The following is a 13,052-nucleotide window of genomic DNA, read 5'->3' as shown; positions in this document are numbered from 1 at the left end:
AACTCTTCTGCCCTGTACCTGAAAGACCCACAACGTGAGGACTCCCCCATGTTCTGACTCAGGAGAGGTGACACCCAAATCACTCACAAGAAACAGTCTTGATGCAAACTGCAAGAGGACTTTTTATTCCGGAGTGCTCTGAGACCCACAGATGTACACCACTTGGACCCCGAGTAGCTGGGTAAGGGGATATTTAAAGGAAGTAACCACAACTCAAGGGGGGTGGGGAGGGCATTGTTGAAAAATACCAGTTAAGTATCACAAGGAAGTGGAAATTCAAGACAGTAACAATGAGCCTCTAGCAATAGCACCTTTGCATAGGGTGTTCCAGCAATGGTCAGGGTGGATCAGGGTGACCTTCTCTGAACGAACATTCCTTAAACCCAGGAAATGGGTGGGTGGAGGAATGTAGCCATCCATTTTATGATTAGCATACCTCGGAGCACTGAGTCCCAAAGGTCACATTCTCAAGCCTGGGCCTAAGGCCTAGTTTTTTATGTTACACTTTTTCATTCCAAAGGACAAAGGAGAAGGAAAGGGAATATCTCCCTCAAAAGTGTCATGAGATAGCAGACAAAGGACAGGACCAATATTTCCACACTTACCCTCTCAGGTAGGCTCACCTAACCCCCAAATTCAGGGCCAGCTCTACTGTGCTTACAAGGTCCCATAGCAGAAGTTTGGTTATCGTCTTGGGCTCAGTCCTTGCCAAGCCTGCACAATGTCCCCATGCAAAGGGCCTTTTTCATGGGTACATTCCTGCCCTAAACTAGCTGGGTTCCTAAAGTTTCTATGCTGCTCCTTGACATGGGAGACAATGGGTTTTGCAAGATGCCAAACTGCTGGAGGTCTCAGACTAGTTCCTTGTTTGAGTGCCCTCTCATTGAACAGGTGGACTTCTCAGGCTAGCTATTTCAGAACATGTTAGGTGAGTCATCTTTCAGACATTCCTAGTTCATAACACTGAGCATAGACATAATCTTTCTCTTTTCTCCCACCTACTGAAGCACATGAGATAAACACTCACTCTGGAAACTCTACTGGGGCAGTTTCATTCATTTTTCATGTAGGGAATTTATTTGAAAGGCCTTATTTGATAGGTCATGGCTACTGATGTGTGAAGTGCCACACAAGTGTTTAGTTTTGCTGCATGGTTAATATTGTGAAATGGTTAAGACATCAACAACATACAAAATCAATGTCTGTAAGTTTCTAGCGCTAACTCTTAGAAGTCTTTCTGCTAATGAACAGATCTGTTGATCCTTGCACATAGGGGTCGCCTTAATTGCATGTTGCATAGTATATCTTACAAACCCTTTGTTTTTTGAATGGGAAAGGCTCATGTATGCTCATATGTTTCAATACTTGGTCTGCAGTTGTTGGGATTGTTTTGGAAGGATTAGGAGGTGTGGCATTATTAGAGGATGTGTGTTCCTGAGGTAGGGCTTTAAGGTTTTAAAAGATTTGCACCATTGCCATTGTGCCCTCTTTCCCTTCTTCTTATAGATCAAGGTCTGAGCTGAGCAATCAGATCTATTTTTTGCTGTGTCTTCATCCTGTCATGATGGATATTAAGCATCTGAGTGCATATGTCCAATTTAGCACTTTATTATAGAAGTTGCCTTGGTCATGCTATCTTGTCATAGGAATAAAACAATAACACATTAAAAAGCTCTGGGTATCACTGAATTGGTATATGTAAAAAAGACTTGGAAATGCTATGATTTTGTCTTATTATAGATCTTACCCAAAGGAAAACTGGTTTCAATATTAGTTAGTGTATATATTCAGTGTTTTTTCCTTTTGCTTGGAGCTAAAAGCCATGATGACCTAGACTCTCCATTATTTTGCCCTCGTAAGTGCTGGGACTAGCAAAATATTTTGAAAGAACAAATATATTACATAAAGAGCCTTGAGATTCATCCTAGATGCTACACATAAGTGTTTCTAAAGGGGATATAAAGTATGTCTATCTGGCTTTTCTTTTGGTGGCAATGATATTGAAGAACTTAATAATTAAGATAAAACACTAAAAAATTCTAATAATGGCATTAATAAATTGTGTACTTGCTGGGCTTACCATAAAACTAAAATACTTAATAGTCTTGGATCATAGACTTGGATCACATAGACACCCACTCTACAATGTCTACAGACTTTTGTATTTCCTGATTTCTAGCATCTGTTGTGGCACTCAAAGTTTTTCAGCCAAATTTTGTTAGTCTAGGAATTTCTTATGATTCATACTATAGGAAACTACTTCTGATTTTCTTTATACTTCATCCAACCTGGCAGCGAGTTTGCATCTACACCCAGACACTTGGTAAGTTATTAAATTCTATACTCTGGAAATATCTATTTGTAAATGAGCTAGAGTAACGGCATAGAATGAAAAAAAAATGTTGCCCACAAAATGATTCTCAGGTTAGATGCCAGCTGTAATTTTGGTGGGAGTTCCTAATGTGTCCTTCACCTCAGACTAGTTGGATACAAATTTACTGGTCCCCATAGGCTCCTTCCCACTCAATGATTCATTATAATGACTCATCAGACACAATGAGAGCCATTATACTCACAGCCAGGTTTAAAGCAGGAAAAATATACTCACCAGGAATAGCCAAATGAAGAGATGGGTAGGGTAGGATTTGAGAGGGTTCCACTTGTTAACTTATCACTGAGCTCAGTAAGTAAAATAATATTTCCAATTAAAGAATATTACCCAAATCATAGCCTTTTGGAATTCCATGGAACCTTAGACACATATTGTCTGTGTGAATGGATTTGAATCACTCTCCCTAACACTGCTATGACAGAGGTGTTACATGTGCTTAATTCTCACTTCCTCCTGATCTCTAAACTGATACAAAAAGGTTTCAAGAAGAAACCCATTACATGCCACATTTCTGGAAAATTCTGTAGCCAGAGAATGAAAGGTACAAATTCATTCCCATCAGTCAGGATTTTTGAGGATACAATAAATCAAAACAACTTTGGAGTAAATTTACTTCTTCTTCATGTTTTAAAGAATAAACAAATTTATTTATTATCCATTGTATATTTTGGTCTCCTTGGTTAGTTCTTTAGCATCTTCCTCTTAGACTATTGCAAATTTGTTCATTTGTATTCTTTGGTACCTTTACAGAAAAATATTTATACTAAACTGACCTGTCCAACAGGTCCAGTTATTTGAGGGTCTCGAGGGGACTTTCTCCTAAGAACCAAATGGGGGGAAAAGAAGGACGGACACCAAGTGTGAGATGGAAAGAGAGGTCCATTACACTTGCAAACTTTATATGCCCCAGTACAGGGGAACGCCAGGGCCAAAAAGTGGGAGTGGGTGGGTAAGGGAGTGGGGGGGGGTATGGGGGACTTTTGGGATAGCATTGGAAATGTAAATGAGGATTAATTAGGATACTTAATAAAAATATTAAAATAAAGCACAGTCTGAGAAGCATCAAGGTGTCAACTCTATTAACCAGGCCCAAGGTTTAAATGCACAAGCAAAAGGGGAAGTGCCTTTTAGCAGGAAGGGTGGGGCAGTAGAATTGCACAAGCAAAAGGGGAAGTGCCTTTTAACAGGAAGGGTGGGGCAGTAGAATTGCACAAGCAAAAGGGGAAGTGCCTTTTAGCAGGAAGGGTGGGGCAGTAGAATTACACAAGCAAAAGGGGAAGTACAGGTACTTATCGGCAGGAGGGGTGGGACGATAGAAATTTTTCTTTTGGCGACTACATGGGGAAGAAGGAACTTGGTGGTATCAGGGTACATCTTGAGGTCAGGACATCAGGCACTGACTTAGGGCTGGAACAATCTGTGGTTGTTCTCAGAGCAGTGCTCGGTGGCCTGCTTTTGACCCCCCTTTCTTCTTGGAGGGAGAGGTCCAATTCAGAGATCAGGACAATTGTGTTGTCTTAATGGCTCCCAACACCAAACCAATATCACAGTGGTGGGGATGGGGACAGATACCATGAGAGAAGTTACTTTTCATGAGAATCCCATGTTTCAAGGGGTATTCCTAAGTCTTAATAGGGACAGATCACCCATTGTATAGCCTCAAAAATCACAATATATTATTTATGCCTCTATTCCATTTCATTGGATATGTTTCTCTGTCTTTCAGTACCTATACCATATAGATTTCCCTCCAGCCATGAATTTTTTTCTCAATTTAACACTAATACTGAAGTTGGTCAGTTGTTCTCCCAATTTTACTCAAGAGCCATGAGTGTCATGACGTGATTCTCAGCATTACTTGTTCTATGAGCAGGTAACTTCCAGCTCTAATCCTGAAAACTGTTCTTTCAGGTATCAGTCTTGCTACCAAATTGCCAGCTGTGTAAGGTTTTACACAACCTTACAAAAATAACATTCACTGTGGAGGACCATCCATGAATCATATAACCTTCTTTTAAAGGTTGAAGACAAAGTATAAACAGTACTTAGCTTGCATTAACCAGTTTCCCCAATTCTTCCTGAGGTTGAATTTCTGAGCAATGGATGTCCTGTTACTTCAGGTTCTAACAAAGCATTGGAAGGCCAGTTGGCTTCCCGTTGTAATTTCTGGAACTTTCCTTTTATTTTTGGATCATTACATGCTAAAATTTTACCCCTTTTGAATATACAAGCAGTTGTATTTTACAAGGTGACAAATACCACTAAGGAAATAAGAGATTTAAAGCATCAAATTAACCATTTAAATAAAATTTTGAAATATGTTAGGTATAAAAGTTACTATAGATGCCAGGTAAAACAATAGCATAAAACATGTGTGGGAGTTGTTTGCTTGTGTAGACTTGCCCCAGGTTCTTGCCCTGTAGGGTTTTGTTATCAAGGTCATGGCTTGTAGTAACACAGTTTTAAGGAATACTGATTGGCTTTTTAAAAATTTATGCTTCTCCTGGAGGAGGGTTTTGGAAACAGAATATTCTTGTACTTACAGAAATGAAATAGTTATTTTGTAAATGGGTTTCTACAAACTGGGTGTTACTCCTTTGGACCAGTGTTTTACTTTATGTAAAACATGCTCTCATGCATCTTTAAGTAATTAAGAGAAACTAATGTCTTGTACCATGTACTTTGACCTCAGGAGATATGAGTTATGAACAATAGTATTGTCTACAGAGAACACATAGTCTTATGTATTTTACTGTAGTAACATAAAATATAGTAGGATATGTAAATTATATTAGTCATTTAGAGTATTGAAGTTGAATTAGTTTTGGTTTTTGTTTGTTTGTTTTTGTTTTGGGGGGGGACTTTTTTTATAATTATCTTAAGATTAGATCACTCTATGTGAACAAAACAATCCTCTACAAATATCTAACCCAGTAGGCAAAATGTTGAATACTTACTATCCCAGCACTCAAGAATGGAAGCAGGAGAATCATGAGTTTAAAGAAAGTTGATGTGTGTGTGTGTGTGTGTGTGTGTGTGTGTGTGTGTGTGTGTTTGTCCGTCCTGTCTCCTGTGTTCCAAAGCAAGTTTCAGAGAAATGGTTCAATGGGGGAACACTTACCAAATATGTCAAAACTCATGTACCAAAAACGAAACACAAAACAGAAACAAAAATCTAGATATCTCTTATTTGTAGTTCTCCCTTATTGTTCTAGTTGACTGTAGTGCAATGATGTGTAAATACACCTCAGACAATGTTGGTTCATCACCCAGAACATTTTATACTGACAGCATAGGGGATAATTCAAATTTCCAGTCTTAATTTTACTGTGTTTGATGAGTTTGCTTTTCTTAGTTTTATGTGAAGAGTGCTGATAATAATAAGCCCATGTAGTTATTTTACTGTATGCTAGGCATTATTATAATTGAACTGCAATAGTTTTGACAGTGCTACTGAGAAACCATTTTCAGGAGGAAACCAAATAAAATCAGGAAGGAAATTTGGTGTACAATTTTTATTTGTAACATGGGAAAAAGAGAATAGAACTCATTAAAACCTCTAGTCTTGAAATGGTATGGAAAATTGGTATGTTTTCTTTTCCCCAGGTTTTTCAATAATATTTCAGTAATAATAATTCAGTAATAATTATTTGAAATTCCAATAAAATGGGATGATACTCTGAATTATTATAACAGTTTTTCATGAGGAACTGGTTTTATGCAATATTTATTATATCAAGAAAACACTAAGCCATTTTGTCATTATTATAGTAATTTTAGTTTTCTTTTCTATGCATCTATTGCATGTTATTGCTCTTTTTTAAATATCTTTTTCCTTATTGGTTACTTTTTCTTTCTTTTTTTAATGGTTATTTTATTCATTCACATTTTATATGTTATCCCCCTTTGTGTTTACCCTTCTACAAACCCCATATCCCCTCCCTCTTCCCCCCCCCCCGGTTTTATGAGGGTGCTCCCCCACCCATTTACCTACTCCTACCACACTGCCTTTGCACTCCACTACACTGGGGCATCTAGTCTTCACAGGACCAAGGGCTTCCCCTCCCATTGATACTAGATAAGGCCATCCTCCATTGCATATGTAGCTGGAGCCATGGATCCCTCCATGTGTACTCTTTTGTTGGTGCTTTAGTGCCTGGGAGTTCTGGAGGGTCAGATTATTTGATCTTGTTGTTCTTCCTATGAGGTTGCAATCCCCTTCAGGTCCTTCAGTCTGTCTCCTAACTCTTCCATTGTAGTTTTGGTACCTATTTCAGTGGTTGGCTGTGAGCATCCTCATCTGTATTGGCCAGGCTCTGATAGATCCTCTCAGGAGATTTTAAACTATTTTGATTTTGTTTTATCACAGACCAACTTTTGATTTCCACTATATTTACCGAAAAATTTTAAGATAGGATTTTTTCAAGCACACAAACTATTTTTTTAATTTCTTGAGGAATATATCAGCTTAGTTCCTTACTAGTATGTAATAATATTTGTTTCAAAATGAACACATTTTTATAGTATTTTTCTCTAGCCATAAATTATTGTTTCTATTGTAAATATTTAAGATTTTATTTTATTTTTTTTTCATGTGGTCAAAGAGAAACAAGAGATAAAATGTAGTCAATAAACTAGAAGCTGTGCAGACATGTATCATATACTTAAATGATGAGGGTAATTATTATTTTAGAACAGGTCATTATCATATCAGCTTTAGAAATTAGTACTTTCCATCTTCTCATATTAAATTTATTGTATAAAGGCTGTCTCTAATTCTAGATTAAGCAAATGACTGTTTTACAGCTTTGCTTACTGTACAGGGTATTAGCCATTTCTGTATTCAACTTTCATATCTCACTAGCTAGAAGATTTTCTTTTACAACAAGAAAAGACATGTTCAGGCAACAAGTGGTTTTATAGCATCCACACTAGAACAAAGACATTTCTAATGAGTTCTAAAGAGTTCTCACATAATATATTTACATGCAAGAAGACAGTAAAGTGTATCATTGTTTATATTGTACAGAAGTAGCTAGACATTAGAAAGAACAATGGGATTATCAGGTACATGGAAGATTTGTACAAGCATGAATCTGAATTAACATGAGTGTTTCAATCTGGGAATGGCTAAATAATGTTTTGTTTAGTTTCATGCTCAATGCATGAGAGGGAGCACAGGTACTGTAAATATTCCCAGGAATCTGAGACAAGAGAGCAGAGTCCTAGGATGGAAACAAACTTCACTGTTACTATAATATATATATATATATATATATATATATATATATATATATATACATATATATATATATATATCAATAAAATGATTTCTAATGATAATCTGTTTTACTCATAGATCAGTGCCTTGTAGGGTCATCATCACGGAGTCTTTCTTAGGCAGTACAGCAGAGTAGGTACTGTGACCTACAAACAGACATGCAAAGAGGGGGTCTAAATTAGATGTCTTCTTCATTCTCCTCCTCTTGGAGTTTAGGAAGCTACAATGAAAAATGGGGAGGAAAGATTGTTAGAGACAGGGGGATAGGGGATAGAGGACATATGAAGAATGTGACCCAAATAAATTAAGCAGGGTTCATATTGGCACACAGAGACCGAAGTGGTAAGCACATGTCCTGCATGGGTCTGCACCAGGTCTTTTGCATATTATTATGGCTGTTAGCTTGGTATTTTGGGGATTGTCTAACAGTGGATGGACGTTTATCTCTGAATTGCTTTTCTCCCCTTGGGATGTTTCTTTTCCCCACTTTTGAATTGTCTTGACTAGTCCCTACGTGAGGGCCTTTGCCTTGTCTTAGTGTATTAGTGTATCTTTTTTATTCTTTCTCTTCCTTTTCTTTTTTTGGCCTGTTTTGTAGTCATCTTTGTAAGGGAGTTTGATATGAGGAAAAAGGGAGTTGAGTGAGTTCTGAGTTCTGGAGACACTGTGGATGTGATGCATTGGATGAGAGAAGAACATGTTTTCAAAGAAAAAAAGACTGTGGCAGTACAAAGTTGTCAAAGAAGGGGAAGAAATGCTTTCCCACACCTATGCTAGATGATTTCTTTCTACTAACAAAAGGCTTCCATAAGAAGACTCAGAGAAAAAAATGGGGAATATTCCTGTGTCTCTAATTCTAACGACACTGATGAAATTTCACAATAGCCTGCTTCTTTGCTATGAAAGGTTTCATTATGAGGGAAGGCAAACAAGCACACAGGAAACCTTACAAGATAAATATTGCAGCTAAGAAAGGAAGATGGAACAGAACGTCTTGTGACAAGTAATCTACACAGGATCTGAATTCTAATTCTCTATACAGGAGAGTGAATTCAAAGAAATGGGGCATCCAGAAAAATTATAGGCAGTTGGATTTTTTTAGGAGGAAGTCCAATATTTATTAGAAAAGGATATAGATTTATTCAGTGAAATTTAACAGTTGTTAAAGTATCCTTATGTACTGTGTATTAGAGAAATAAATATGCATATATATTATCACACACACACATGCACTTTCTGATTCAGTGACAGGTTTTGATGTATGTATGCAATAATAGGCATTTCTCTTTATTTCCCAACTACCAGTACATAATGATATTTTAGAACGTGTTCTTAATTGATACATAGATGAGAAAGAAAAATATTTAATAGGAAGCCTTTTCATTTCAACAATATCCATTTGGTTCATCTTAATTTCTGATATTGTATTTGAGAAATTACATATAAATGTAAATACGTTTTTACTAATAAAGATAAAAACCTTTCGTGTTTTCTGATTGTGTCAAATGTATTCTGTAGACTTATATTTTTCTCAATCTACTTTAACAAGGGTTCTTAAATGCTTGAACTACTATTATAACCCACTGACTAAATGTTTGGGAAGAAGATGGCTAATAAAACAAGGGAGATGTGGAACTATTTAGAAGTAGTTCTTTGGGACAATTCCAATGTTTATTGTAAGCAGTCCAGTCCACTAGCCAAACACCAAACATGAATCAGCAGTAGTAGCTCAGTCCAGAAGAATCTGTGAGTCTCTACCCATCTACTGAAGTGGCAAGAAGCAGCAGGAACAAGACCTGAAGTACTTTGGTCCATTTCTCTCTATGAGGTCTCTACAAGTGAAGATCAGAGAAGAAAGCAAGGTGAACCTATTCCAGAAAAATGTCAGCAAAGACCAGCAAGGTGAAGCCTAATGAAAACCAGAAAGACAAACCAATGACATAATGTTGTCCACTCTCTATTGTATTATTCTTATACTCTTTCCAAACATCACATGTCTCATCAAGTGTCTGCTCCAGTAAAATATCACATGCCCTTTTATCAGAACACTTTCAGAAAAACACCACATATCTGTTCCAAGCAAAGTATCTTCTCAAGTGTCTGTTTCAGCAAAACTTCCTCTCATCAGACAGCTTCCTGAAAATCACCATAAGACACAACCAGGTATTCCAACTTCAACGTTCATTGTTTCCTTGATCTACACATTGAAAACTCAAGCAATGTCAGAATAGATAAAAATATCATAAAATAATGTACATTAATAATAGGATCTCTATTTTATATAATATTATTACCATATCACTCAAGAACTGGAAGCTAAGGGATAATGATTTGTAGGCCACCTTGGGTACACAGTTACACACAAGCAAGCTTGTTTTACTTAAGTGATTTTATCTTAAAAAACATGGACAAAAATTTGAAAAAAACAGACTTTTTTTTGAAAAAATTCTATAAAACAAAAAGATAGTGATTTTACAAAAGAGGAAGAATTAATATGTGAGAACTATGGACAGATGAATACAATTTATTTTTATGTCTGTGTATGTATGTGCATGCATGTCATGAAAAATCCTTTAGTTTGTAAAATGAATGAATGTTAATCAAACTTTATTCTAAGACTACATTCATATTTTTAAAGATATTCATTTGGAAGTAACTGATATCTATATCCTTTTGTCCTCCAGCTAATCAATGAATGCATTCGCCCTATTTTTATCTAGAAAAAAGTGCCAAGGTTTTCAAACTTTGTGAAGTATAAAATCAGAGAAACTTTGATCTAATTTTCAGTTTAAGATTTTACAGATTGCCTTTCTCTTCTCTGTTCCAAAATATTCCAGGATTGCGAAACTAATTGAGTGGAGGTATTTCTCATCAACTCAGCCAGTGTAAAATGATCCCATTACTTAACATTGGTATAAAGCCCATTAAAGTTAATGGAATAAAGAATTATACCACCGAACTAGAAGTGATTGCAATGGCTCCAGTAGAAGCAATGGGGAGAACGGGCAGGGAAGGTTACATTTCCCTCACATCTCTTTCCATACAGACTTTTTTGGGGGTTAAATTGGAAGTTAGTGAGACACTAACATCAACCTACGCGTGTGCCATTCTGCTTCTGTGCTTATTAAGTTTATTAGGCTTCTCATAATTCCGGGTATTCAGTGATATTATTATATGTGCTCTTTGTCTACATGCACTTTCACTTTATAATATCATGCCCACATCTCTGCTCCATCTTATAGTGTTCCTTTCTGCCTGGTTATTCTGCCATTAAGAAACAGAACAGGGTTGTCTTTGTCATGGTGTTCAGAATAATAGTAACTAAATATACACTGAATGAAGACAGCAATACTTCATTGCCATTAAGGTGGTGTGTACTTTTCCTACAACATAGAGTAAGATTTTTTTTTTTAATAAAAGAAAAAAACTCGTGTACAAGTGCTTTGACTTTATGTATGTCTGTGCACTATTTGTATGTCTGGTGCCCATAAAATCAATTGGTTAACATGGAAGTAAAGTTTTAAATGATTTTGAGTGACCATGTGGGTCAGAAGATGATCCTGGTCCTATGATCATGCAAAGCAGACTATTCCATCTCTTCAACTCATGGAATACAATACTTCAAATTTCTCTATGTCAAATTACTGCTGTACTCTTCTCTAGATACTTAAGGTCTTTTGGCAAAATTGATTTTTCACTCTTTGCATATAAGACTTAAAATTTCACCACCATTCTTTTTTTTTTTTTTAACATTTAAGCATAAACTACTTTGTTTGTGTCTCTTTTTCCTAGGCACCACTTACTTGAGAAAAGATAATTATTAAAACTATATCTGTATATATATTATCCAGAGTTCTTCAGAGAATTGAAACAAACATAGTATATCAAGAAAAAATAATTTAATTCTATAGGGGGTAGCTACATCTAGTTTAAATATGAAGATTCTTCAGACTTATAGTACACAACCTGAGAAATCTGGGAGTCTTCACCATACATTTCTAATACTAGACCTCAAATCAGGCAGAATAAGAATGTCCCAGTCACTCCTCCTTTCCCTTTCCACTCCCCTCCTACCTCCTCTCACCCCAGAAACATCTTTCCTGCTTCCCCTCAAGAAAAAGCCTAATTCCCAGAGACATTGACCTAACATACCAGAACAAGCTACAGTACAACCTGGCAGGAACCATCACATTGAGGCTAAACAAGGCAGCCCAGCAGAAAGAAATGGGTCCCAAAACTTGGCAGAACAGCCAGGAACAGCCTCTGATAGCATTGCTAGGATACCCACAAGAACACCAAGCTATTCAGACATAAGATATATGAAGAAAGCCTAGGTCAGACCGATACAGGGTCCCTGATTTCTGCAAGTTCTCAGGAGTCATGGTGAGTTGATTATGTGGATTCTATTCCTGTGATGTCCCTGACACCTCTGGTTCCCTGTTCCTTCCTCCCTTTCCTCTTCAGGATTCTGAGATCTCTGCCTAATATTTCCCTGTAGTACTCTGCATCATCTCCCAGAAGTTACTGGATGAAGTCTTTATGGTCTCTTAGATGAAGTATCTTCAAGGCTTTCATCTGAGCATACTCAGCAGGCAGGAAAAACTGTAGGTCAAAAGTATTGTGGCTGGGTTTGTGTTCTATTAACTTACCTTGAGGCCTTGCCTCAATTATAAAAAGAAAATGGCTACCTTAGACTACATGGTCTCCATTATTAGGAGATTTTGCTAGGTTATTCTCATAGATTCAATGGAGTTTCCAGGACACTTGGCCTCAAAATACCCAACACCCAGTTCCATTACGCACATATCTCCCACCTGATCCTTCCTGTTCCCAACCACACAGGTCCCCAGTCCACACGCAAATCTATTCCATTTAATTGAGACTTATGAAAGCTTGATTCTGGCTTCTCTAATTTAACACAATGATGTCCATTTCCAACGATATATCCAGGATATGTTGTAGAACAATTTTAATCTGCTTTAATGATACTCTCAATTAAATGGTGGACTCATTTGTGAGAATACTTCCTTAGGACAGAAGTAAACTAATAGCTAATTACCTAGGTGTGCATATGGATTATTGACAAGAAAGTTAAGATTGGTAGAGCCACAGAGCCTCTGAGGCAGCACCATTTTCGGCTCCAGACAACCGGCCACTTCCCTAGTCAGAGCACAGGTGTCCGCCCTGCCCGAGAGGCTTCTGCCTTAGGTTCTGCGGGAGCCACCTTGGTTCTGGGACTCCGTGGAAAGTAGTCTACACAGTGAGAGTGTGCACTACTGAAACAACGGCTTCTGTGACAGGCCAAAGCAACACAGCTTCTGGGAAAGATCCTGTTTTGGGCCTTCATCTTCTGCCAGGTGGAGGTCCAAACACCAGATA

General features: G+C 37.2%; 1 non-coding gene across 1 annotated transcript; it reads right to left on the bottom strand.

The window, feature by feature from the left end:
- Positions 1-920: 920 nt before the first annotated feature.
- LOC115029490 lies at positions 921-1,050 on the bottom strand. The gene has a single exon (XR_003835064.1). It is a non-coding gene; the product is annotated as a small nucleolar RNA SNORA17 (small nucleolar RNA).
- Positions 1,051-13,052: the final 12,002 nt, after the last annotated feature.

This window comes from Mus caroli, chromosome 15, assembly GCF_900094665.2.
Source record: "Mus caroli chromosome 15, CAROLI_EIJ_v1.1, whole genome shotgun sequence".
Lineage (NCBI taxonomy): Eukaryota > Metazoa > Chordata > Mammalia > Rodentia > Muridae > Mus > Mus caroli.
This window is presented reverse-complemented; position numbering and strand designations above follow the sequence as displayed.